The 26,977-nt window shown below is 44.1% G+C and overlaps 1 protein-coding gene across 8 annotated transcripts in view; it reads left to right on the forward strand.

Annotated features, from left to right (window-relative positions):
- The first annotated feature begins 1,897 nt into the window (after positions 1 to 1,897).
- SIPA1L2 (signal induced proliferation associated 1 like 2) overlaps positions 1,898 to 26,977 on the forward strand; it is a 213,510-nt gene continuing 188,430 nt past the window's right edge. For 3 of the 8 annotated variants that reach the window (XM_038533899.1, XM_038533897.1, XM_038533905.1), the window contains exon 1: positions 2,507 to 2,778. The gene's annotated coding sequence lies outside the window, so the exon portion shown is untranslated. Of the gene's footprint in view, positions 1,956 to 2,505; positions 2,779 to 26,977 lie in introns of those variants that run through there. The other 5 variants (XM_038533902.1, XM_038533901.1, XM_038533898.1 and 2 more) reach the window with 4 other exon arrangements.

Here is a 26,977-nt window from a genome sequence, read left to right on the forward strand (position 1 = left end):
GTCATTGTAACACTGACATGTTTTATTATACCCGCTCCCATGTATTATACCCATATTTCACAAAGAGATGTAAACGACTGTACAATGGGTACATGCTTTAGATAACAGAGAAATACAGCATGGGAAGAACAGCCTCTAATTTTGCACAGGGTTACATTCTAGGGAGTGTTTGTAATGGGGAAGTACAGACCTCTTTATCTCTCCAGGAAGAATTCTTCCTCTAGAAAGAGGAACTGAAAGCCCTGGATCCAGTCTCCGGAAACTGCCAGGCCAGCTCTACTGCTGGGGTAAAGCCAGCTCCGGAAATGCTATGGTGGGGCTGGAAGGTAGGTTAGCGACTACCTAAACCGGTCCACTCCTGCTTATACGGGGTGACTCCCACCGGACCGGTTAAGCATAGCCAATCCCACCGTAGCTTAACAAGTCTTCTCTTAAAAAAAAAAAAAAAGAGTTCCTCGGGGATCCCTGGGTGGCTTAGCGGTTTAGCGCCTGCCTTTGGCCCAGGGCGTGATCCTGGGCCTGCTTCTCCCTCTGCCTGTGTCTCTGCCTCTCTCTCTCTCTGTCTTTCATGAATAAATAAATAAAATCATTTTTTTTAAAAAAGAGTTCCTTGAATTTTTCAGCAACCCATTCAAATGTCGAACAATTTATATTAATAGTTTCAGGTAGTGCTTCCTCGTCGGTGGCCAACATTTCCTAGGAAGTAGAAAAGATGGATATAAAAAGCTCATTTCCTCCTCCTTGAGATAAAGGTCCAAAGCCTTCCCGCTCGAGGTTGAGGAGTGCCTGGGGTCGGCTGGGCGGGCTGCGGCTGGGGCTGGGGCTGCGGCTGGGGCTGGGGCTGCGGCTGGGGCTGGGGCTGGGGCTGCGGCTGGGGCTGAGCCGGGCGCCCGGACTTCTCGCCTCTCCAGGCTCCCCACGCCCGGACTCAGGAAGTTTTCGCCTCCGCAGGACGCCGGCGCCCTGGCGCCCACCTGGTCCACCTGACCTCGTCCTGACGCTCCGTCGGTCTCCGCGCCACCTCCCGCCGCAGCCCCGGGGGCAGGGGCTCTGCGGGGTCACCCGGGCGCCCTCCCGGGCCGGCCGTCCTCCGAACGCGGCGCCCGCGGCTGCGGCGGGTCCCCGGCCCGCGGCGCTCAGGCTTGGGCGGCGCGGGGCCTCGAGTGCCGGCGGCCGCGTCTCTCCGGCTCCGGAGACTGCGGGCCCGGCAGGGTCGCGACGGCGCGACGGGGCCGCTCGGAGCCCGACTCCGGGTTTTAACTTCTTGCGGCCGGAGGGGGAGGACGAGTCCGCGGAGGGCGGCGCCGGGCCTCCCGGAGCGCGGGGCCAGGTAGGACGCACCTGCCGCGAGGTCGCCAGGCGCCGCGCCCCGCACCCCGCGCCCCGCAGCCCCCCCGGGGAAGGGCGCCCGGACGCCTTCGGGACGCGGAGCTCTCGCGCGCCGCGGGGCCTGGGAACCGCGCACCGGCTGCGCCCCGAGCCCCGCGGGGCGGCGGGACGGACGGCGCCCGCGCCCAATCGCGGGGCGGGGCCGAGGGGGCCTGCAGGCAGCAGCCAATGGGAGGCCGCAGAGCGGGCGGGGGCGGGGCCGCAGGGCGGGCGGGCGGCGGCGTCGGGAGCCGGCGCGGCAGACCGGGAGCCCGGGAGGAGCCGGCGGAGCGGGAGGAGGAAGACGGAGGAGGAGGAGCAGCGCCGCGCCCCCGCCCCGGCCGCCCGCCCGCCCGCCCGCCCGCCGGACCCCGGGCGGACCGCTCCAGCCGCAGCCGCAGCCGCAGCCGCAGCCGCAGCCGCAGCCGCAGCCGCGGGGCCGGGCCGCCTCCCGCCGGAGCCCGGCGCCGGCAGAGTCCGGGCCGATGGGCAGCCCCGGGCAGCGGCGGGCGGCGAGGCGGCGGCCCCGGTAGGCGCCGCCGCGCGCTCGCGGGCTGCAGCAGGTCCCCGCGGACTGCGTCTCCGAGGTGCGTGTCGGGCGAGCGGACGGGGAGCGCGGCGGGTCGGCTCGGAGCCTCCGCTCGTGTGCGCGCACGGCCCGGCGAGGACTGCCCCGGGGTGAAGGCGCTGCCCCGGGGGCGCCCGGGGGCCGACGGCGCGGCCGCGGGGCGGGGCGGGGGCGCGGGCGGGGGTCCCGCGGGCGGAGGGGCCGCCGCCGCCGCTCCCGCAAAGTTACCGATCGCAGGAAGGTTATTCCCGGCCTGGGGACGCGAGCGCTCGCGAGGACCTCCCGGGGCGCAGCAACTCCTCTGGGACCCACCTGAGAGCGCAGAGAAAAGGCCGCGGGACGCGGGACGCGGGACGCGGGCCCCGGCGCGCGGCGGGGTTACTTGCGGAACTTGCTGCGGGGCCACCCCACCCCCCGGAGGGTGTGCGACCCCCGCGCGCGCCCTCGCCCTCGCCCTCGCCCTCGCCCTCGCCCCCGCCCGGCCCCTCCCTCCGGGGGAGATCCGGGCCGGGGCGAGCGCCCTCCGGACTCGGGGCCCCGGGGTGCCGACGGCTGTGCCGCCCCGGGTGCCCGCGCCGCGCTCCGCCTGCCGCTCCCGGGCCTGGTCGGGTCCCCGCGTTACTGAAGCTGGTCTGACCACGTCCTGGGAGCATCCCCTAGAGCACCTACAGATTAATTTCCAACCGTGCCACAAACCCAAAGAATCAATTTCGGTTCATCATCTACAAGCGAGAGCCGATGCTTCTAGGGAAGAGAAAACAACTTGGCATTGCCCCTCTGGGAGATATTTATCATCATTAACCTGCTCCAGCTAAATTAATTCAGCCCAGGATGACTCCAGCGTGAGTATTGGAAAAAATCAAGTGCATTGGTCACGGAATCGTAGTCACCGAAACATGATTTTGGTCAAAATAAAATTGTGCACGTTTTGGGTTTTGTGTAAATGAGTGTTGGTTTTCATAAGGATGGCCTTTCTTTTCTTTTCTTTTCTTTTTTTTAAAAACAAAGAATCTTGATGATTCTCATAGGTTTGCTTTCAGTAAGTTCAAAATAGTCACTAAGATTTTTCTTTTCTTTGCCTCTTTTGTCTGCAGTTTTCATTTCTAAATGTTAACACTAGATGGCTTTCTTATGACAGGCATTTAGTTAACTGGGCTTTTGAGTTGCCTGTCTGCCATCGGGGCTGCAATTTTTCCAGTTTTGCAATTAGTAACGGGAGAAAAAAGATCTCCAGAACTGTTGCTTTCTTTGAAATATATTAGTTCCTTATAAAACAAACACCTAGATTCCAATAGGTGTGCTATTATTTCTGGCATTCCTAAAGATGAATTTTAGGAGGCAACTTGCTCACCATTTTTAATCACAAATTTAAGGATGTCTGTTTTATGTTTTCATTTATTTGAGGAATGTATTTAGACAGCATTTTCACTTACAGTGTTTACTGCTTAGTTTAGTAGTTCACTGCTTGTTTCAGAGAGGGCTAAATCAATATTATTCATGGGGAAGTACAGTCTTTCTTGAGTTTTGGGTACAGATAGCATTGCTTCTTCCTAAGATTCCAGTCATACATGTAGTTGGGAGTGCACATGCATGATTCATTCATCCCAAGGATTGTGTTAGGGTCATCTTCACTTCTTTCCTCCTAGTTGATGCTTGGTTTTTCACTTTTAAGCACAATCCTTTTCCTGAGAAGTACAGTAGCCTGTAGTTGGCCATTTTAGCAGAAGCAGGTTCTCAGTTACACATTTTAAGCACTTTCTTTCTAAAGTAAGACCATGGCAGCCTGTCCAAATCTTGCCTAGGTAGGCAAACTTGTTCATAAGCTGGAGAAATTATCTTGGACTCATTTTATAGCCGTCATTTATTGTGTGTCTTGCCCAGCTTAAAATATGACATATTGAATTTGTTTGTTCTAAATTAGAGTGTATTCATAAATAGCTGAAGAAAAAAAAAAAAACTCTGTGGCAAACATCTGGGAAGTAGGAAATGAAATCAGAAACAGCTTTTATCAGTACCCACATGCTACCTATAGATGGGGTGAAATGAACTTGGGTAAGAAGCAGTATAAGCATTTGGTCTGGAAAATAAGAGATAAATTGCAGATATGGAGGTAGAGCTTCTGGCCTTGGGGTATAGGCTGCAGATTTTCCCCAGCCGATTTAAGTGCATATTTTTCATCAGATGCTTCTGTTAAGTCTTAGCCTTTAAGGGAATTATCAGAGCATCATGATTTGGCTTTTATGATGTTTATTGTAGTTCAAGCTGGGTACTGGGGGTTTGTAAGCTGTCTGCCCCCCCCCCCCCCCCCCCCCCCCCCCCCCCCCCCCCCCCCCCCCCCGAACTGGAATGGTATTTTAAAGGATTCCTTGATACCTGAGCTTGGTAAACACCTGTCTGCCTGGGGAATCTTTTCACCTGAGGCAATAGGAGTAGTGGGTTATTCATTTTGATTATCTATTCTTGAAAGTGAGGAAATATTAGTGAGCTACCTTGAAAGGGCAATGGTTTGGTAATTGAAACTGATTTGAAAGTGTATGGTTATCAAAGCAAATTTAAAAGAGATCATGTTTACTGCATACTTTGCAAAGAAGTGTGTGTTTAAGTGGATACCAGCCTGATCTAAGTGGATACCGCCTCCATCTGAATCCCAGCCATAATTGGTAAATGCAAGGTGTTTTGGTGGTTTTTTTTTTTTCTTTTTTTCTTGAGATTGAGGAAGGCATCAAGTCTCTGCATTTATGATCTACTTGTTGTGGCAGTTTAGGATTACATATCCTTACAAAGACATGCTGAATTTGAAGAAAATTTAGACTGAAAAGCAATGCAGTTTTTTTTTTTTTCTGTTTTGAATCTGAATGAAATATGCCATACAGTTCTAAAGAATACAAGAAGTCGTGTTCCAGATTTTTCTACTCCTGTGCATGTACCTAATTTCTTTGCAGGGTGATAGAATAGGGAGCAGTAGGTGGGAGGGATAGGAAATGCTAGTTTCCTGACTCTACTGCCTGGCACAAATGAGTTTGGATAAAGTGTTTCCATGATCCCTTTCAGCACTAACATTTTAGATTTCTTTAACATTTAAAATAAAGGTATTAGCGTAATGGACATGACCCATGGTTGATGTTTTTCATGACTCTCTTTTCTTTCATCGCCTTATTTTGTGTTTGTACATGGACATTGGTTTGCTGACCTTGGTTTACCTCAGAATCTGTGATTGATTCAGAAATTGCTTTTCTGTTCTAATCATATTTTGCTGTGACCCCTTCAAAGGAGAGAGAACAATACAATAGGACTTTTGAATGCTTCATAACTTCAGAGCTAAATTATTTTGATCCTTCCTGGATTTGATTCGTAAACTTTGGTTCCCAAGAGGGTTGAAGTGAGCCACATCTGACCCGTAGTAGAGATTCTGTGTCTTGAGAAATTTCATATTTAGTATAACCCAGTTCCATGGCCCCTTCCCCCTGTCCCAGCCAAGTTGGGTGATAAGAAAGAAGAAAAGAGGCAGTAAGTTGAGTCTAGTTGTTCTAATATCTCCATACTACAGAGATCCTTAAGGTTACCCCTTCCTGTTGGTGCTGTATATTTTGTTCTTATCCATCTATGAAATAAAAACAAAAGTGGATTTTAGGGATCATGATATTTGTCTGTATGTGATGCTGCCATGCAAACACTAAGACAGCAGTTACTGTTTTCACTACATTTCATCAAGGTAGATTGATATATACCCCACTTCCTTCAGCCTCCCCGGCAAAAAGGAGGAAGGAATATGCATGCTGCAAGACAGGAAGGTTCTTCCCCTCCAGAGGGAAATGTTAAGTCCCAGAGGGGACATAATTGTTGAAATTATCCAACATTTGCATACATAGACACTTTTTCCTTTTGCATCACCCAGTGAAAACTTCTCTGAGGTCCAGGGTTTAGAAGTCACCATCCAGCCCAGCTAACCCTTCTGTGATGCTGGGATCTTTTTCTGTGTTCTACAAGTGGTCTTCCAGCAATATCTGAACATTGCCTAGAAGAGGTGGAGAGTTCCACCCTGCTGACCTTTTAGACTATTAGAAAGTGGTTTTTTGTTTTGTTTTGTTTTGTTTTTAACCTGTAACATTGAAATCTAAAGTTACTTGCTGATTTGTATTCTACTCCCTTGGTGGCCTGTACCACAGGTCTTTATAGATGTATTTCAGTTACTCACTGGGCAACACCTGTCAAAGTTGGACCCAGAACTGAAGTCTTCCCGTTCAGCTTGACCTGGGCAGAGTAGGAGTGCCCTTCCTTCCACTTGCATGTCCTGCTTGCATGGATGGAGTCCAAGGGTGCATTCATTTTTTTGGTGGCCACGCTGCTCAGACTCAGTGAGTTTCCTGCTCACTAAAACCCCTAAGTCCTTAATCATATGCTGCTGTTAGCCATATTTTGCCTTCCTGTATGAATGTCATTGCAAGATTTGACATGTATTGTGCTTTGTTTTGCTTTATTTTATTTGGTTCTACCCCTGGTGTTTCTTGGAGTATGACTCTGTCATTTAGAACCTTTTTTTGTTCTCTCAAAGAAATGCCATCTGCAGGGTACATCACATCTCTACCCAAGTCACTGATACATCTCTACCCAAGTCACTGATGAAATTATTAAATTGGCTCAACTATGAATCATGTCTCTGGAAGCTTCTAGGTTTATAAGGAGTTACTTTGGTTCTGGTTAGGTTACTAATGCACCTACTTTCTTACTGGCTGGCCCTTGTTTCTCTGCCTTTTCCACGCAGATGTCCTGAAAGAGCCTGTCAAACATCCTTTGCTGCTTCTACTGGTCAAGTTATTCTAAGACAGAAGTGAGTTCAATTTTAGTGTATCCCTAGTAATTAGAACTGTGCTCTGCATGGTTGGTGAATAAGAAATATTTGTTTAATGACTGACTGACCGAGTGACCTAGAAAAATGGGGCCCCATTGTGACCTCTGACCTCAGGAGGTCTTAGGCATTAAAAAGACTGCGGGAAAAATCAGAGTATTATTGGACGCTCTAAGCTTATTTTGTAGCTGGGTATTATTTTATTTTGCATAATTTTCAGGTGGTAGAGAACAGAACGATGATATTTTACCATTTTTCTGGTGTTTTAATTATTAACCAGCAGATACTCTTCCCTTCCTATTCTCCAAATATATTTAGTCCTGAGGGGCTTCTTGAGCTCTGCGCATTGGATGACTCCATATTTTTCGCTTTTGCAGTTTTGCTAAATCTGGAAGAAGCTCCCAGTTAGTTGAGCTGTTCAAGCAATCAGAGTCATCCAAAGGAGGCTGTTTAGTTGTGCATCCAGTTACTCATAAGTAAAAAAATCTAGGTAGAGAGCCAATGTAAAAAATTGTTACTATGGAAAGTCAGAACTCTTGGGTAAATAAAAAATTATGTATGCTGTATGAACTATTTGTGTAGAGTTAAAAAAGCATTTCTGATAGCAGTGCTTAGGGCGGCATAGTAGCCCGTATAGCGAGCATGATGATTGCTTTCCTGGTCTTCTCGGGGGCTTGATAATGCATTTGGTTCCTGGTTGAACAGTGCGTATTCATGGGGTTCACGAATAGCTCTGGGATATAGTCTCCTATGTATTGAAGTTTCTAATAAGTAATTTTAAGAATTACAATTTTAATTTTTCATAAAGGACAAAAGCTGTGGTTTGAGTATTAATACCTCAACCTAAAGAACAGTGATTTCTTTGTAGTAGGTTTTCTAAACTTTTTTCAACATGGATACCCCTTCTATACAAAATCACTTACCTAAATAGCTCTCTATACATGTATGCCTATGCATACATACATACATGTCTGTGTATATGTGTTTGTGCATATGCATATATATACATGTACGCATGTAAATTTATAATGTTAAGATATGGACATTATAAAACATAAAAATAAACATTTTAAGAAGGATGGCATATTAAAAATAAATAAAAGTGGACTATTTCCTTTTGCATTTCAAGGGCTCTTTTGTTACCTTGTGAAATGTGTGGCCCCTAGTCTAGAGACCTGCACTCTACCCCCCTCTCAGATTAGAGTTCATGACTGGTTGGAAGCAGTTTCTCAGGAGTCTCTCAGCATCTTGTGAGGAACGTTTAAAGACAGACCGGATCCTCCTATCCTTCCTGGGCTTCTGTTTACTGTATTTGTTCCTATTCTGAGGCTTTTTTTTTTTTTTTACTTTGGGCTGTTCTCTTCCAGAATTGCTTATGGGTTAATTAGAGGTTTCATTTTTTTCATTTTTTTGTAGAGGAGGGGATAACGTTTTGAGGGATACTGTTCTCCTTGGAACATTTCTAATTGAATTTAGCCGTTGAAGAAGCCTCCTACTAGCACACATAGCCCATACCAGCACCAGGATCAAGATGAAGGGATGGGATGTAACTAATCATTTGCTCATCCAGAAACTTCTGAAAAGTAACAAGTTTCTTTTTTAAAGATGTTATTTATTTATTCATGAGAGACACACAGAGGGAGAAGCAGAGACACAGGCAGAGGGAGAAGGAGGCTCCATGCCGGGAGCCCGATGTGGGACTGGATCCCAGGACTTCAGGATCACGCCCTGGGCCGAAGGGAGGTGCTCAACCACTGAGCTACCCAGGCATCCCTAATTTTTTCTTTCTTTCTTTCTTTCTTTCTTTCTTTCTTTCTTTCTTTCTTTCTTTCTTTCTTTTCTTTCTTTTCTTTCTTTTCTTTCTTTCTTTTCTTTCTTTTCTTTCTTTTTTTTTTTTAAATAGGCTCTACACCCAGTGTGGAGTCTAGCATAGGGCTTGAGCCCACAACCATGAGATTGAGACCTGAGCTGAGATCAAGAGTCGCTTGCTTAACTGACCGAGCCACCCAGGCACCCCTGAAGAGTAAGAACAAACTTAAAAGTATGGAATAGTATAGTTCTGCCTGTGTGTCATTGGCTAGAACTGTAGCACACACTAGTTCCTCCTTCGAGAGTGTAGAAGCCCAGCCACCTAGCCTGTCCAGAGCCCTGGTGCTGCAGCTGCCCAGCTGAACCAGCACTTCCCACCCCACCCACCCTCCTTTGCACTTTCTGCTCAACTGTACTCTGCTTGATCTTAATCTGAAGCACTTAGGATCGCCTGACCTAATACCGTGTGTGTCTGTGTGTATGTGTATTTTTCAAATAGGCTCCACACCCAGCTTGGGGCTTGAACTCAGGACCCTGAGATCAAGAGTCGCACTCTCTACTGACTGAGCCAGCCAGGTGCCCCCAATATTTGTATCTTAATTTTTATATGCTAATCTTTTGTCTCCCCTCAATAGAATACAAGGGCCATATGGGAGGGGTATTTCTGGTTCACTCACCAGGCCTGCCAGATCTTCCCTGGGTTTTGCCAACATAATAGGCTCTAAGCAAACAAATATTTGTTAAAGGGATGATGGAGAGCCATGGATTTAAACATGAAGGAAGTGTGTATCTTGGCTTTTATAAGTAAGCTAAGTAATGTTGCCTTAAAAGTTCTGGTTATTTATTTTGTAAATGGTCTATCTAAACAACCTTTTATACTTACTTTTTTTTTCTTTCTTTTTTTTTTTTATATACTTACTTTTAAATCTTTTCCAGGACACTTGAGATGACCTGTGATTGGACTTTGATACCAAACTAGTGAAAGTGGAGAAGTAGTTCCTGAAGAGAGTGAGAGTGGAGGTCCATCTGTTCTGAGGACCTTGGTAGCCTCCTTCAGAGGGCATGGCTCTGGAATCTGGGGCATCCTGGGGATGTCCTTTCCTTTCCTTTTTTTTTTTTTTTTTTTTTTTTTTTTAAGATTTTATTTATTCATGGGAGACACAGAGAGAGACAGAGACAGAGACGTAGGTGGAGGGAGAGGCAGGCTCCCTGCAGGGATCCCAATGTGGGACTTGATCCCAGGACCCCTGGGTCACTACCTGAGCCGAAGGCAGATGCTCAAGCACTGAGCCTCCCAGGTGCCCTGGGTGTCCTTGTTTTTATGAGAAGGTGTGGTCTACACCTTTCCCAGGTTTGAAAGTCTCAAGGGCACAGCCCTGTTAGAATCCGATAAGGCTGCAGTTCACGTAAAAACCCTCATTAGGCTTGTTAATAAAGATGAGTGAAAAGACATGATTTCTGAATTGTGCAGCATCAGCTATAGTCTTTAACCTGTCCAGTCCATTAGCCACAATCATTTCTGGAGGAGAACGTGATTTTTGGAAACTTGTCAGTAGTGTACTATATAACTCTTGTTGATTTAGGACTTTTGAGGATTACAAAGTATGTGAGAAGAGTTACTTATACCTTAAATATAGTAGGTGCTCAGTAAGCATAAAAGTCTCTCATCTTGAATATCCTGATACAGTATTAATTCCTACATTCCAGGAATTCAGAAGGGTGTAACTCTTTTTTTTTTTTTTTTTAAGATTTTATTTATTTGAGCGAAAGAGAGAGAGAGAGAGGGCGAGCAAGCGAGCATGAGCTGGGAAGGGGTAGGTGGAGGGGGAAAGGTAGACTCCCCGCTGAGCAGGGAGCCAGATGTGGAGCTTGATCTCTGGACCCTGGGATTGTGGCCTGAGCCGAAGGCAGACCCTTAACACTGAGCATCCAGGTGCTCTCAGAGGGATGTCATTCTAACTCCTGCTTGTATAAATCTGTGTTAAGATGTGCTGTAATAAGATTTGAGGCACGATTTTGAGATTCCTCTAAATAAAAGTAAAATCACCTCACCGATCAACTGATTTTGAGGGTCAATAGAAGTCATTTGCTTGGAATGATGCATCTATTTTTCTATTTAAAAACTTTGATGTGATAGTAGGAATGAGTGAGGGAGACCAATGTTTTTGACTTAGGAATGGAATAAAGAATTAAGTATTCTTCAAAATAAATGCAAAACCAGTGATTGTGCTGGAATGTTCTTTGACATTTTCTTAGGTACTTAACGAAAACCTTCGAGCTGATGATGGGACGATCCCCTTTAACTGACACAAAAACTAAGGTTTAAGGAGAGAACACATGGTTTTCTGAGTCATCTTAGTCTTCAACTTTGAACCCAGTCTCTGCCCCCAGTATAGGGCTCGTTCTTTGCTCCCAGCCACCTTGTGAGGTGTGGTTGGTCTCCACAGAGCATGGAAGGAGTGAGTGGAAGGAGGGAGGAGGGAAAGAAGCTGCATGCGCAGGAGAATGGTGGAATACAACCAGCTGTCCCTGAAAGGGGGAGAAAAGTGGCCCAGGGTTCGGCTAACGAATCTGACAAATGCCCTGTTCTATCAGCCAGTGGATCATCTGTTATTAATTAGAAATGTTGTAATTTGTGGTGGGGTAGCGATTCTGCTGATCGAATCTGGTTATCTGCCCTTTGTTGGGGAGCGAGGGGAACATTTCTTTAGCTCCTGCGTCTTTGCCAAGATTAAAAGAAGTATAAGGGGAAAACAATTTTTGTTTTGCATTTATACTTTGCCAGATTTGCATAATCTTTGTTTGAGCCAGTTGAATGTGAATCCCTAAATAAATTTCAGGCATTTAAATATTTAAAAGGATTCATCCACAGCACTTTACTCACCCAAAGAATAAGTGCTTACAACAAAGAGAAGAACCCCCTTGCAGATGTAGCCCATACAGACTTTGTTCACCTTGTCACTGAATTATAATACATTAATAGCAAAGCTAGAATTGGAACATTTGCTGAAATGCTCGGCTGGCTCTAGTCCAAAATATTGTTTCCCTGGTAGAGAAAGCAGCAAGGTTTGTTTAAAGCTGGCAGCCAGCCAGTCCGAAGGGCTCTGACGCAATCACTGCAGTCACTACTTTGCTCCGGCTGCTAATTTTAGGGCAGTTAAATCTGGGTGATGTCTGATGACTGCTGTCGCTGTGCGTCTGGTGGCGCGGAGCTTTCCAAACCCAACCTCCGAGCCTGGCATCACAGTCCACGCTCGGCTTTCTCCGAAATGAGCTGTGGAGCAGAGGCGATGTTGGGCTGGCCCAGGGTGTGAGGAGTGCTGAGGAGCAGAGCCCTCGCAGGGCTTTGGGAGACACCGCCTTGAATCTCACTATTTTCTTTGTCACTCCGTCAACAAATCCGTCTCCGAGTACACTTGGCCGTGGGAGGTGTTGAGGATGGAGGCAAGTGTAAATAGAGGCTCCCGCCTTCCCAGGGCAGCACGATGACAACACTTTTCTTGTTTTCCTTGCTCTGCCTGCAAGCGCCGGCTGGTTTAACGCTGAGCTTCCTCTGCCTTCTCCTTTTCTGGAAAAGGTAAAACCGAGGAGAATGATGAGAAATTTTGGAAAGCCATTTGGAGCACTGTATAGAAGAGCCCCAGGGTAGAATTTTCTGTCTATTCCAGGAGCTGGAGGTGGGGTGAGGCATGGTTTTGTGGCCCTGTACACTCCGCTGAGCTTCCTGGACAATGAGTATAATCCAATTTAAAAATAAGAATGGGAGCCACACAACCTCCAGGTCAGGTCTGTTTCAACGCTGGACTTCTCAGATTTCCCAGTTAGCGGGAAGCATCTTGGGGTAGGAGACTCAGGAGGGCAGGGGCCTGTGACTTCATCCCCTGCTGTACCCCAGGTAAGTGTCTAGCATAGACACCAAATTAACTGACTCATAGCATTTCCAGCCTCATAGGGCCCTTCCAGTTATCCTTGAACCAAACTTCCTCATGTAACTGATTCAGAAACTTAAGAGAATATCTTACCAGCTAGGCCCTATTGTGGAAAAGAATGGGCCGCCTTACTGGATGATAAACTCCTCACCCATTCTGCTGTAGTTGTGGCCTTGCTGCTGGCTACATGTCAGGTGGATGAAGAAAATCCCTAGGATGGATGGGCACTGCAGCTTCTTCAGTTGAAGGCTCCCCAGGCTGTTGAGACTGTGGTGGATTGCTTAGTCAGGAGAACATTCAAGAAGGCAGGGCCTGAGTTATGCTTTGGAAAATGGTTAGAATTTGAATTTTCCATGAGGGGCCCTTGTATGCATCGACACTTGTGGCTCTGTAGGGACCAGAATGCAGATAAAACTGTCAGTTCATTTACTCCCAGTATTGTCTACAGCTCACTCTGCCTGAAACAAAATTCCCCTCCTTGCCTGATTTAGGTTTTGCAACTCCAAAAATGGATTTTTATTATCAAAGCAACATCAAGGAGACGTGAGGGACAGAAGTTTTGACATGGTGGTTAACTTGTCGCATAACAGAGTCAATCTGACTTTTCCCCCATTGGAATTTGTTAAAGGTTATAGAATGTGTCTTAAATATAGAAAAAATATAGAAGGTAAATGATGTATTTTTAAAATATTGAGGTGTAATAGAGAACATTGTGTTAGTTTCAGGTGTACAGCATAACAATCAGCATTTCTATGTGTTGTATAATGACCTCCATAGTAAGTCTGGTTACAGAATTGTGCTTTTTTGTGTAATGAGAACTTTTAAGATCTGTCTTCGCAACTTTCACATATACTTTCCAGTATTATTTACTATCACACCATGCTGTACATTATGTCCCCAGGACTTACTGATTTTATAACTGGAAGTTTGTGCCTTCCAGTTATTGGTGTATTGGTATACAGTTACTGAATCTTTTCCAGTTGTTTGCCCAGAAAACACACGCACAGTATTACAGTTGCAATTCAAGGTCACGTGTTCTAAGACTAGGAATTTATAACTTTGGGTACTTGATTTCCTTAGGTGATTTATTTGAAAATTATTCTGAGTAGTCAAAGTTTTGAATTAAGGCAGCAGGCTTGGGAAGCAGGATTGTGGACAGTGAGTACTTACCCCGCAGAGGGCTCAGAGTGCTTGTCCCCCCTGGGGTCTCTCCAGGGTATGCGTTAGTTAAGTTGCTGTCCATGCCCTGTTGCTTGGGCTTACCTTTTAAGTGCCATGAAGTTGTAGTAAGTGCTGGGTAAGATTTGCATTCTCCTTTAAACTCTATGACAAGAGATCTCAATATAATCACCCTATGCTTGCCCTCAGATTTTTTTCATACAGATTTTCAAGCATACAGATAAATTATAAAAATTATGTAGTAGACACCGTATTATCTGCCACCTATGTTGTATAAAGTGTTAACATTTTACTACATTTGGTATATGCATATCTATCCATCAGTCCATTTTTGGGAGGATGCATTTTAAAGTAAGTGGCACACATCAGTGTACTTGGGCTAAACACATCAATGTACATATCATAAATGAGTTAAAAACTTTTGACTTATTTTTTTGATCTAAAACTTATAAGATGAAATGCAGACATTGTAAGTGTATCATTATGAGTGTCGATCAAAATACACACCCATTGAACTCATACTTCTGTTAGGATATACCTACCACCGGAAGGTTCTTTCCTGCCCCTTCCCCATCGTCTTACTTCTGCCCCCCAACCCTCATCCTGGGCAACACTGTTCTCATTTTTTTTTCTTTGCCATAGATAAGTGTTGCCTGTGTTTGAACTTCCTATAAATGGGATCTTGCAGTATATACTTTTTTTGTGCAAGGCTTTTGCTCAGCATAATGTTTTCCTATTTTGTCATGTTTTTAAATATATTACAACGCCAGGCTGGCTTTAGCTACGTCTTGATCGTGGGCCCTTTTGGAAGGTCATATTGTCAAGTGATTTTAGGGAGCAATTTCTTTTGGGTATTTGTGTATCTTTCTTAAATCTCATCTTCCCTTGTGAATAGGGATGTGATTTTTACACTTAATTTGGCCATTTTCTAACTGAATCTCATCTTACATTCCACCCATATGTCCGAGAAACCAGGCACATCTTCGGTCAGTTTACAGACACTTGCTGCAGGGTAAACTCAGGCTGGTGGGCAGATTTCAGCTGAGCCCTCTTGCTTCTGAAGAGTTGGATTGACACAAGAACCATTTACTTGTGTGTGCTACTTGGAAAATTTTAGGTAAAAGAGAATCCGTGTATTTATTTTTGCCAAGTCTGTTCTTACCTTTGTGATTTAACTTCTAGGGTTTGACATTAAGGAAATTTTGTAAGGCATCTCTGAGGTATAATTTCTAGTTCAAATGTAATAAATTATTAAAGCTAAAATTTCCTGAGTTCAATTTTATGACATAAAAAAATTAGGAGATTTTTTAATCACCTAGGGTGAGGAGATACTGGCTAATAAAATACTAGCCGACTTGAGAAAAAGAAAATACTAGATTTAATTAACTGTGCCTTTTGCTCTGCCCACTGTTAATGAAGCTCCAAGTTGCTACACCTCTCTAGCTAGATACAAACTAGTAAGTTTTCATCAGCAGTACCAGCTTAATGTTTTCTGTTTGTTTGTTTTTTTGTTGTTATTTTTAAAAGTATGCTATTGGTGTGTGAAGATTTTTCTTGAGAGCTGTTGGTTAAGGAGTTCTACCTGCTGTATAAGAAACTCTAAAATGCAGGTCCAGATAAGAGATAACCTGGCTTTTTTCCAACATCTGGGTGAGTGCTGCACAACTCGGCCTGACACTCATGGAACCAGGTTCCTTCAATCTCGTTTCTCCACCTCAGGACCTCAGCCTCATGGCAGGGTGAAGCCTGCTGGGCATGTCTGTACTCAGGCTTGCTGTAAAGGGGCCGAGCACCTAGGCGTGGTCATCTAAAATTCCTGCAGGGCTCTGCATGACTCCTGCTCTCATTCCTCTGGGGAAATCAAGGCCCCCACTGCACCTAACTTCAGGGGGTGCCGGGGAATGAAGGTTGTGTTGTGACCGTGCATGCGCCTCTGGTCCACAACTGTGGCATTGGCCCTGCCCATGGTATAGTGGGTGCTCAGATGTCTTGCTTCGTTTGTCAGACACTTACCACGTGCTCTTTTGTGCCAGGCGCAGTTCTAGGGAGGGACTCAAATTACAGTCGTGAGTGGGCAGATGCGGGTGTTGTTCTTATAGCACTTGCGTTCTGGAAATATAGTAGATCTTCTAATAATTTCTCAGTAGATTTTTTTTTCCTTTTTTAATGGGAGGGAGTGCTGCCTTAAAGTGCGGTTTAGTTCTGAGTGGAGGAAGGGAGGGTAAAGTCTACTAATAATGAGATTGCAGGCAGATTCTGTAACTCTGAAAGAAATGTTTCTGGGGACATGGATTAGGGGATGTAATAAAGGACCTCGTCCCCTGTTTAAAATGCAGACTCATAATAGAAGGCTTAAGAGACACTTGATGAATGGAATAATGGAAATCATTTATTCTGGAGCCAGAGGGTTTCTCGGTAGCAGAAACCTTTTGAATGACTGCAGGGTGCTGCGGCCTGCGTGCCATTCAGGAGGAAGTTCCGTTGGAGTCCGAGGGCCATCTCCCGCTCTGAGAGGGGCTGTGATGAGGTCATGGGGCAGATCTAAAGGAAACAGTTGCGTGTGTGACTTCCCCTCCTCTCTGGTGAGCTGATAGGACACTGCTTTCGCCCCCAAAGAACTTTGAACAGATTCTTTGCCAGCACCTTGAAAGACTCTTGAGTGACAGTCCGCTGGGTCCAAGTGGCTGCTTTGGAGACCATGTGGAGCAGATTGTGAGTCCCTCTGGGCTCAAGGGCACGAGGTCAGTGCATCTTGGGTGCCAAGAGTGTGGAGGTGGGGAGTGGCCGCCATGTCCGGCCTCTGAGTACTGAGTTCTCTAGAGTAAGCCTGTGGGTTTCCAGGCGTGTGTAGAATCATCCTGGGGCTACCAAACTAAATAAATTCCTTCTAGTGGGCCACCTCATAACACCCAGAATGTGCTGTGAACCTGAGTTTATTTCCCTCAGAACGTTTGAGAGAAGGGACTTCCTTCCGCTCGCTTGTTCCGCGTCGAGGGGACTGTATCCAGCTTCGGATCAGCTTGGTTTCCGAGAGGTCGGGAGCGCTCGTGATCTTGAATGAAGGTCTGCAAGAGTGAAAACTTAGTGATTCAGTTGCATTTGTCATCTTGCACTGACAAGTTCAAAGGGCAGTGGGGGTGGGGTAGGGAGGAACTCTTGGTTGACATTAATGACACAAACGTTTTTAAGGATGGAGAGGCTGAATGGTTTTTATTTTTCACAGGAGCATCATGGCATTTTTGATAATGCATTTCCTCCTGATTGCTATCTGCTCAGGATATGTTACAGATGGGTTATGCTGATTTTGCTAATTTTTGCCAATAATTTAAGCACGGAAGGACTCAGGGAACCTCCCGAGCGATAAGAACACAGCTGCTAAGGATAACTTTGAGAGAAGAGCATTTCTGGAGGCTTTCATATGATTTGGGGGCAGTAGCCGCAGCTAAGCTGCCGCAGATGGTGTGTTTTCAACTCACACTGTGGCAGTTTGGGCGTTTTTTACATCTTTTTGTTTGTAATGAACAAAAGAGCAGTATGGAACTTAATCAGTTAGATCAAGTGTATATAAATTCTAAGGTCAGTGTCTCTATCTTAACTGAAATATTAAACTTATATGTAAGGGAGGGAAATCAGCCTGGTGATTTGTTGGTGTCTGATTAAATCCTGTACTAACATGCCTCCAAAATGTGTGTGCTTTGACTTTCCCTCAATGGGTAAACATTTACATTGGCTTTTGCACTTATAAATTCACCATTCTATCAACCCAACCAAAGCCAGAAGAAAATTTCTGCTTTTGCTGTTAGGGGAAGTATTCCGTAGCCCTTGTAGGGAGCATGGGCGTGCATTTCATGTGTTAAGTTAATTTGTTTAGTTTGAAGGAAAAAGGGAATGCGGCTAGAGGAGGTTTCTCAGGGATCATGTCTTCATGGGGAGAGGAGGAAGAGATGCCAAAGAAATTGCAAATATTCTAATAATCCTCCTAGAAGTGGTTTTTACACAGCACCCTCCCACTGTTCTCTGTTATTGTTGGACTCAGAATAAAGACCTGATGAACTGTCCCTCTACTCCTCTGGTTGACCCTTATATTGTTCTGTTCAGAACCATCTTGGCTTCCTGTTGCTCAGATGCTGGGCATGTTCTGTGGATTAAAAAAAGCACACAGCACCTGAAGGATCATATTTTGTGCTCCCTAAATCGAGATGAACTAGTCTGACCTACATCAAGAATTTTTTTTTTTGCCATTATGTCTTCTTTGTTCTTGGATTACATAACTTATTGGAGGTTTCCAGAAGTCTGATTCTTCCGATCTTGTCTTTATAGTAGTGTGTCTGTTTTGTTCCAGTTTTTTTTTGTTGTTGTTGTTTTAATTACTGAGTCACTGGAACACATTATGGGCCATCAGCAAATGGAATTGTAGTCTTAATGGGCTCTGAAATGCAATTTTCTCTAGGTTTGTCCCCTGATGCCTGTGGGCTCCCACCTCAGACCTAAGGCCACCAAGTCCCCCTGAGAGCTCAGCCCTGTTCACAAGTTTTTAATCTTTGCTGCATTCTTCTGAATGTTTTGATTCCAAATAATTTCTAGAATTGTCAGGAGACAGTTCTACCTTTGATACCTGGAGATACTCCTCTTGACTCCATAATGAAAGTGAGAGATTGCTAGAGAACATTTATAACACTGCTTTTTACTTCTTGTCTGGGACTTCTGCAGCCTTTACTTACCATCAGGATGCTTTTTAAAAAATAGTATTAAAAGTCTTATAAAAATAATAATATTGTCAGTAATATTGGAGTAAAGACATTGGCAAGTCCATTTATAGTGCCGGGCTGTTACTTACTGCCCCGTTCGTTCTGGTTAAAGAGCCCAAGGTCACAGAGCATCCATGGCCCTCTGTGCTTTGAGCCTCTTGTTAGACCCTACAGAATTTTTTATTTTTCAACTCATCGTAGAAATGTGAGTTAAAGTTACTGACTGGACAGGGGTGTTCTCCCCTAAACACCTATCCCCTGCCCCATTGTATTGCCTTATTCTGTTGCACTTTATGTATTCACTTTATTCTAATTTTATCAGACACCCTACCCTGGCATTCTGATGAATTCAGATTTATGGAGAGAGATACTGAGTTGATGTGTCCTCTCTGCCCCGAGGAAGACTGATCTCTGAGTTAGTCTAAGGGCCTGGTGTTGGGTGTAGATGCCAGCATTTGTGGTGATTAGTGTGGTGTGTGCAGTTTTGTTTGTTTAGACTTGGGGACAGGTACTGGAGAGCTTACAAATATTGTATTTTTATCAAAATCTCTTAGCATAATTTCTTAAGTATTTCATTAAACAAATACTACAAAAATAACCAAGAATGTGACCTCCCTGACATCTTTGATCACCTTGAGTTTACTCTCTTCTTGATATAGGTACTATATCAGAAGATATACAAAACAACAGAGCCTAAGCTTTTATAATTGGACTTAATACATAAAATTACATTTCTATTGATGTGATCACAATAAGCAAAACATAGGGAGGAAGAAAAGCATTTAAAGAACTGTCAGTTTGTCCACTGGAATTATGAATATGGGAGTAATATTAATGAGTCACAGTTATATGCATAAGTTTGTTCTGCAGTTGTAGCCAAATAACAATTATGAGTTAAAGAGCAGTTCCTCATACTAAATTCTCATAATACGATACATTTTGAACAAATACCATGTGTATCAGTACAGTTGACCCTTAAATAATGTGGGGATCGGGGGCGCTGACCCCCTGCCACTCGAGAATCTGCACGTAACTTTTGACTCCCCAAAACTTAATACTAATAGCCTGCTGTTGACCAGAAGCCTTACTGATAACAATGAACACTTACTTTGTATGTTATATGTGTTAAATACTATATTCTTAAAATAAGCAACAGAAAAGAAAATCTTAAGAAAGTTGTAAGGAAGAAAAAGTACATTTACAGTATTGTACTGTATCAAAAAAAAATCGGCATGTAAGTGAACCTCTGCAGTTCAAACTTGTGCTGCTCAAGGGTCATCTATTTTTAGAGATTGTAATGTGATAAGTGAGCTTGCTTGCTTCTTGCTTATTAATTAATCAGGGTCAGATTGATGACATGCTATTTCTGGGGAATAATATGTATCTAAATAGTTTCTGTGTTTTGTTTTAACAATGCTTATTGCAGAGAGACCTGCTGACATGAAGCAGTCTGATGGAAATGGAAGAAGAAATTTTAAAGCACTTTCAGCAAGTTCAGTTTATACAGCATTTTATTTATTTTATTTTATTTTTAAAGATTTTATTTATTCACGAGAGACGCACAGAGAGAGAGAGAGAGAAAAAGGCAGAGACACAGGCAGAGGAAGAAGCAGGCTCCATGCGGGGAGCCCGATGTGGGACTCTGTCCCAGGTCTCCAGGATCATGCCCCGGGCTGAAGGCGGCGCTAAACCACTGAGCCATCCGGGCTGCCCTTTATAGCAGTTTAAACTTTTATCTAAAAATAAACAGATGATGTGTTCCAAAATTGATCTTTGGTCTGTCATTGGTGGCTGGGTCCAAAAATGTATTCTGTAAAGTAATAGACCATTTGTGTTTTAAGAACAAAAGGGATTTTTATGTACTCTTGTGTTACCTTTGACAACTATGAAATCGTAATACTGTTCTGATGATCATGACTAGTCACCTGACTTACCTACCATATGCGTTCAACAACTTGCAAACTGGTTTTCAGGTAATTTGCTGTGGGTGATTATCCTGAGTAAGCTTTCAGAGAAGGGAGATTAAAATTGTGGAATATAAATTCATTGGAGAAGAGTTTTTTTTTTTTTTAATTTGTTTTAGAGCTAATTCTTTTTTAAAGGGGGGGGTTTGTATTAATGTTAGAGAATGTGTTTGACGTCATAAAGACTGACATGTAGCAAGGAGGTAGCTGGTTGATAGGGAAGTTATTAAAACATTTATTTTTGTGCTGTGAATTTAAGCCTATAGAATAGAATAGAATGTCATAGCTCTCTCTGGCCGGATTGGCCTGCCAGGCATGAGGTGAGTATTTCTGGCCCCCAGGCCTCTCTGTTTGGAGTGCTGGTTAGCTCTCCCCTGCACCTGGTATGTGTAGTATTGCATGAGATACAGATGTGCTGCATATAGAAGAAAAGCAGTGTTGAGTTGTCTGATAATACCAAAATGCAAAGACATATATACATATATTTAATAAGAGGAGGACTGTATAAATGGCTAAAGCTGTGCTAAGGGGGTAGACAAAGGGATGATATTGCAAACTGGGCACAATCCTGTGGATTCCAGCCCATCTTTTATTTGTTATTTTGGAGTCATGGGTACCTATGGCAGGTGGTCTATCTTCGGCAGTAGGTCCCCACTGGCCATTTGTCCCCTGGTGAGAAGCTGTATCTAAGGGTCCCCTATCTGTTTCCCTCAAGAGGTGAAAGATAGATGGGGTGTGGGTGGGAGACAAACATTACCTGGTAGCCCTGAACCTGTGCTCGAAGATTTCCCAAGGAAGCAGCTCTTCCATGGCCATGGGTCAGAGGTTAACGGAGAAGAGGAAAAGATAGAACAGTGAAGTTTTCCTTAATGCTCTGTATTGCAAGCCTGGCTTCCCATGACTCCTGGGTTAAGCTCCGTGCAACTTTTAATAAAGTAGAAGTTAATAATTGCATGGGGATTTGGGGTGGAGAATTTAGCCCAACAACATAATCACAATTGGTGCAAAAGATTTATGTATAAGGATGCTCAAAGCAGTATTAGTTATGACATGAAAAATTTGAAAAGTATTGGCAGTAAAGGCATTAAATAATGATTCTCCATATGATCAAGTAATTTAAATCAATTAAATATCTTGTTTTATGGGGCCATTTAATGACATGGGAAAATGCACATTGAATATTAAGTGAAAAATTTTTCTTGCTAAGCAATATATATATAATAGATCCCAATTTTGCAGGAAAATTAAATATGCATATGCATTCTCAGAACAAGGATACACTAAAGAATTTACAGTTGTTATTACTTGTGGTTATGTGTAATTATCTTCTGTTTGCATTTGTTTTCCAGTTTTTCTAAAGTGAACATATTACTTTTATAAGAGGAAAAAACATGGTATTAAAGTAGTTGAATTATATGACTCAGTTACATGTACCCTTAAAAAAAATTCTGTTTCAGCATAGTTTCCTGGCTGAGTATAGTTTGGATTTTGTTTATTTTATTATGTAATCTTGATTTGTTTTTTTTTTTTTGAGTATATTTAACAGAAGTATTTCAGTCCAGTATTTAGCAAGCATTTATTAGATACAGGGATCCCTGGGTGGCGCAGCGGTTTGGCGCCTGCCTTTGGCCCAGGGCGCGATCCTGGAGACCCGGGATCGAATCCCACGTCGGGCTCCCGGTGCATGGGGCCTGCTTCTCCCTCTGCCTGTGTCTCTGCCTCTCTCTCTCTCTCTGTGTGACTATCATAAATAAATAAAAAAAAAAATATAGATACTATGTGTAATAAATTTGTTTTTGGTGTATGTTTTTTATCATGAAAACATTTTTAATCTGAGTTTAGTATCATGTAGGTAGATCTCTGAAAACTTACCTGCTGATGTTGTATGTTAAGAGCTTAAGCATTATTTTTTTTAGCCTTTTGACTGCCTTTTGTCGTTTAAACTTTTTACACAAGAAAAAATATGTATTTGTATAATGTGAAAGCATTAAATTAACTTTGAGGAAATTCATTTTTTGCTATCTTTACTATGTAATGTAGTTTATTGGTGAGGCACTAAATGCTTTTAGATACATATTTTATTTAATCTCATAGCTGCTGTTCCTTGACAATGGGGACATCTTTTTTAGTTGGTACTAAGAATTAAGTTAGAGACTTTGGCATTTACTTTCAAAATACTGTTGTCGCTCTTTACTTATCTTTGAGAGCAGAGATACCTTGACTCCAATAACATTCATGTGTTTTTGGCAGCATAATTGCCAGCCCTTTATACTATGCTTTTTGACATTTACGTTAAAAATAAAAATTAGCTAATTTGTAAGTTATAAGGTCTCAAAAAGTAGTTCATTCTTCTTTCATGCCTGTTAATGCTTCTATTAAAATTCTGAAATGGCTTATTAAATTAAGTGCAGTGTCAAAGGCTAATTGTCTCTCTGTGAATTATCTACATGACTTATGAAAGCATGATTTAAGAATTATGTTTGAATAGCAACTCTGAAGTCAGGTTTTAGTATCTATCAAATTGTAATGATTGTTTCGATGAATAGTATTAATAGATGATGAAGTCCATGTGTGTGCTACAAAAGATGTGTCTAAAATTCAGTGTTAATGTCCTTGAAATGGCTTGCCCTTCCTAGCATCACATGTCTGAGGCACGGCTGTGTGGTTTGACTGCCTGATAGATCAGAAAGCACTGACAGTATCTGGCTGTAGTGGCGGCTTGTGACACCTATTATGGTTTGGGTACTATGGTGACCCCCTTTGATCCTGACTGAGTTCTGTACTTCCATGATACGCACAACTCAGAATGGGGGTATGACATCTATTGTGGATGGTGGTTGTGAGCTCACTGACAGTGCTTTTAAAATTGCTTTGCCTGGGGTGCATGGGTTGGCTCAGTGTCTACCTTCTGCTCCGGTTATGATCCTAGGGTTCTGGGGTCAAGCCCCACATTGCCCTGCTCAGCAGGGAGTCTGCTGCTCCCTCTCCCTCTGTGGCTCCCCCTGCTTCTGTTCTCTTACTTTCTCTTTCTCTCTGTCAAATAAATAAATAAGATCTTAAAAACAAACAAACAAACAAACAAAAAAAAAACAAAAAAACAGTGCTTTGCCTGCTATTGGCACATCGTAGGTGCTCAGTGACTCCAGTTATTGTTCCTCTTACACATTATTGAGCATCTAGCATGTGTGCAGGACTTCCACTCCAGTGCTGACACACAGGGAGGGCAGGAAAAGAAATGAACATAGCTACCTATAGGAGCTGAGTGAGTTTTGAATGAATACAGCTTTTTTTAAAAAAAAAATCAGGACGTTAAGGAAATTTTAAGTCAGGGGTTAATATTCCTCTCATTAGTGATAATGAGAGTCAGAAGCAAAGTTGATTTGAAAAAAGTTGGCTTGGATTCTTGCAGGGGAGGTTCCCTCCTGCATGACGACCTACAGGAACCTTTGAAGGTGAAAGTCAGGATGTCCTGGGTCCTTCTGCTTGCTTTAATTTAACCCTGTGGTGGGATCAGCTCCATTTGTTTGAGAAGTTCCCCCGGCTGGTCTGAAAGGAAATGGTTGTAGGTGACAGGTAGGTGTATGATGACAAAAGAGAGGATTTTCAAAGGAGATTATGGCTTCTGCTTGTCTCCTCTTCATTCCAGTGAAACGTCCTTGTCTTAACGTTGGGTTTTGAGGGATGTTTTTGGTTGGGTACCCTTTTACTTTGTCATATAGTTGACTTGAACTTCTCTGGTAGTTTCTGTGGGGGCCTAGGGGAAGAGATTATCTTGCTAGAACTTGCAATGGATATAGTCTCGTAGCTGGTGCTGGAGCGGGGCCTGAGGTCCCCATCCATGTGCATCATATTATCATCACTGTGACTGTGCCTCATGTGTCACTGAGTGAGAGCCCGTTTCCCATCCCTTCTGTGGTTCCTGGTCTTAGGAATCCTCCTGCCAGCCCCCAGGCCCTGTCCTTTGGGACTTCCCCTACTTTTTACCTTATTGAGTCTAGCCTCCTGCTCCCAGGTGAACACCCTGTCTCTCTCCCCTTTGCTTCTGTGACACCACCCTCTCCCATTCTCTCACTATCTTTGGTCATTTCTTCTCGGCCTTGGCTGGCCTCTCCTTCCAGAATACCTCTGAAATGCTGGGCTTCCCTCTCCTTTCTCTCCCTCTGGGTGACCCTGCCTTCCTAAGTGGCTTTTTTCACTATCTCTGTGATGGTGACCTCCAAATCTTTACCTGTCTGACGTTTTTCCACCCACCTTCTAGCTATCTTCTGGGTATTCTTGGTACATTTCAAAGTAGATGAGTTCATTTTGGACCAGTTACCTTCCCTAACAAATGTCGTTTACCCTCTCTCCTGCTTTGTACTGTGCTGTTACATCCACCTTAAATCAGTCCTTAACACCACATCTATGCAGTTGATCACTAGCATCTACCAGTTGTGCTTTAGAAATCCCTCTTGAATCTTTTTCCCACTGTTCCTGACTTGCATTAGGATATATCATCCTTTGAACTTTGAAATAGCTCTCTAGCTTGTGTGTCCAGTATGATAGCCACTAGCCTCATGTAGTAATGCAAATTTAAATTAATTAAAATTAAATAAGAATAAAGACTCTCATGAGCTGCATTTCACACGTTCAGTAGTCACATGGAACATTGTCATCACTGATGGAAAGGATGGAACATTCTCATCACTACAGAAGGTTCTGTTGGACATTAATCTCCCAGCTACCAGCTTCTCATTCTCCCCCTCTCATCCTTCATTGTTGTCGCCAGCATTTTCTCCGAAGAGGCAGTGATTTAGTAAAAACCTTCTGTTGGGTGCTTGGATAAAATCTGAGCCCCTAAGCAGGGCACATAGGTCCTCCACTGCCTCATTCCTCCCGCCCCATGCTCCTACCCTAAAGGCTGGAAGCTTCTGCCCCTCAGCGTCCTTGCATGCATGATCAGCTCTGCTGCTCTGCATGGCTCCTCTCTGCCTGGAATGTCCTCCTCCTCCTTCTCTTTCTCCTTCTCATCCTCTTCAGACTTTCCCACACTTCTTTGTCTTCAGTAGTGACATTCCTCATGGCCTTGTAACATATGCTAACTGCACTGGCCTCACTTGAGTGGGTGTCCAGGGTGTGATCAAAGTTTTCATCTTGGGGCCATTTGAAATAACTTTTTAAAATCTCTGTACTCTTTCACATGTTTTTAAGTCAACACCCAATGTTTTAATAACAAGTTCCAGTGATTTGTTTTTGTTAGTAGGAAGTAGAAAATATTAAACAGTGATATATATATTTTAACTTCCTGGGTGAAAAATACAGCATTCAAGTAAATTTGTTATCCTAAGGGGTTTCCCTATCTTGAACATTTTGGCATTTGGGGAAAAATCCCAGGTTGAATGTAAGAGAATCCATACCATTAATCTATGTTTCTTTATTTTTTTCTGGGTCAGACAGGTCACATTTTCCCCTTAGCAGAAATATATTTAAAGCACTTAAAAACAAGAAGCCTTATGAATTCAAGGGGTCATGATTAATTACTAAAGAGGTCTTCCTTGATAAGCACTTTTTCAATTACCCCTTTGTTTGGAGCCCTAGGGGTTGGTTTTTGAACTTTGGGATGATGCAGTGTGTGGTAAGATTTTGGGAGAAAGCAGTGTGCAGCTGTTTTCAGGTAGAGTGGGTGGAAGGTGAGGGTCTAGGGATCGATTCCTTATCCCCCTTCACCCAGTTACTGTTCCTGGGAGAACCTTGGGGCACTTGGGACTTCGTGCCTCAGTTGGAAAACTGCAGCTGTGGGATGGGTGGTCTTCACCATCTGTCTCAGTGTCTGGCCTGGGGCTGACCCCAGCCTGGCTGTGCAGATGAGGCCCAGTGAGTAGACCTGTCTTCTGGGGTAAATTCACTCTTTCTCTTTCCTTATGAGGTACAGTGAGGGACTGCTATGGAAACCTTCCCTCTTCCTATAGGTTTGTCTTGGCCACCACGGGCCAGGGAAAACAGGTAGCTTACATTATGCCTTGAGGAGGATGAGAAGTAGTTGTACCACGGAAGCTGAGAACTGTGTTCACGGCAGCTGCATGATTTTATCAAGCCTTCCATCACCAGCCTTCTAGGATGGCAAAGATGATTGCCTTCCCTCACTCTGCCTGCACGACTGGAGTGTGTGTCCTGGGGCTTCCGTTGCTTCCTGCAGGGACTGTCGGCCTCCTGCCCTGGAACAGGAGTTCTGTGTATGCAGAGCTCAGGATTCGCCTACTTCTTTCACGGCTAGCCCAGAGATAGACCACTCGTGTCATCCAACAGGCACGCTCAGTCATTTAGGCTATCATCTCTTTTGGGAAATTATATAAACAGACACCCTCAGGCAAAAGGAAGAAGCCAGTTTCAGACAGCAACATTGGTGCTTGGTCGCCCCAGCAGCCTTTTCTCATTCCTCACCCCCTCATGCTCCTGACTCCCACTTCGCAGGGGTAAGGTGTTTTGCCCAGATCAAGGATCGTGTCCTTACAAGCCTGAAGGAACCAGAGTAAGTTAGAAACACTTGATTGAAAATAAAAGGGAGGGCTGATTTTTGGCAGTAGCTG

Source organism: Canis lupus, chromosome 4 (genome assembly GCF_011100685.1).
Source record: "Canis lupus familiaris isolate Mischka breed German Shepherd chromosome 4, alternate assembly UU_Cfam_GSD_1.0, whole genome shotgun sequence".
Lineage (NCBI taxonomy): Eukaryota > Metazoa > Chordata > Mammalia > Carnivora > Canidae > Canis > Canis lupus.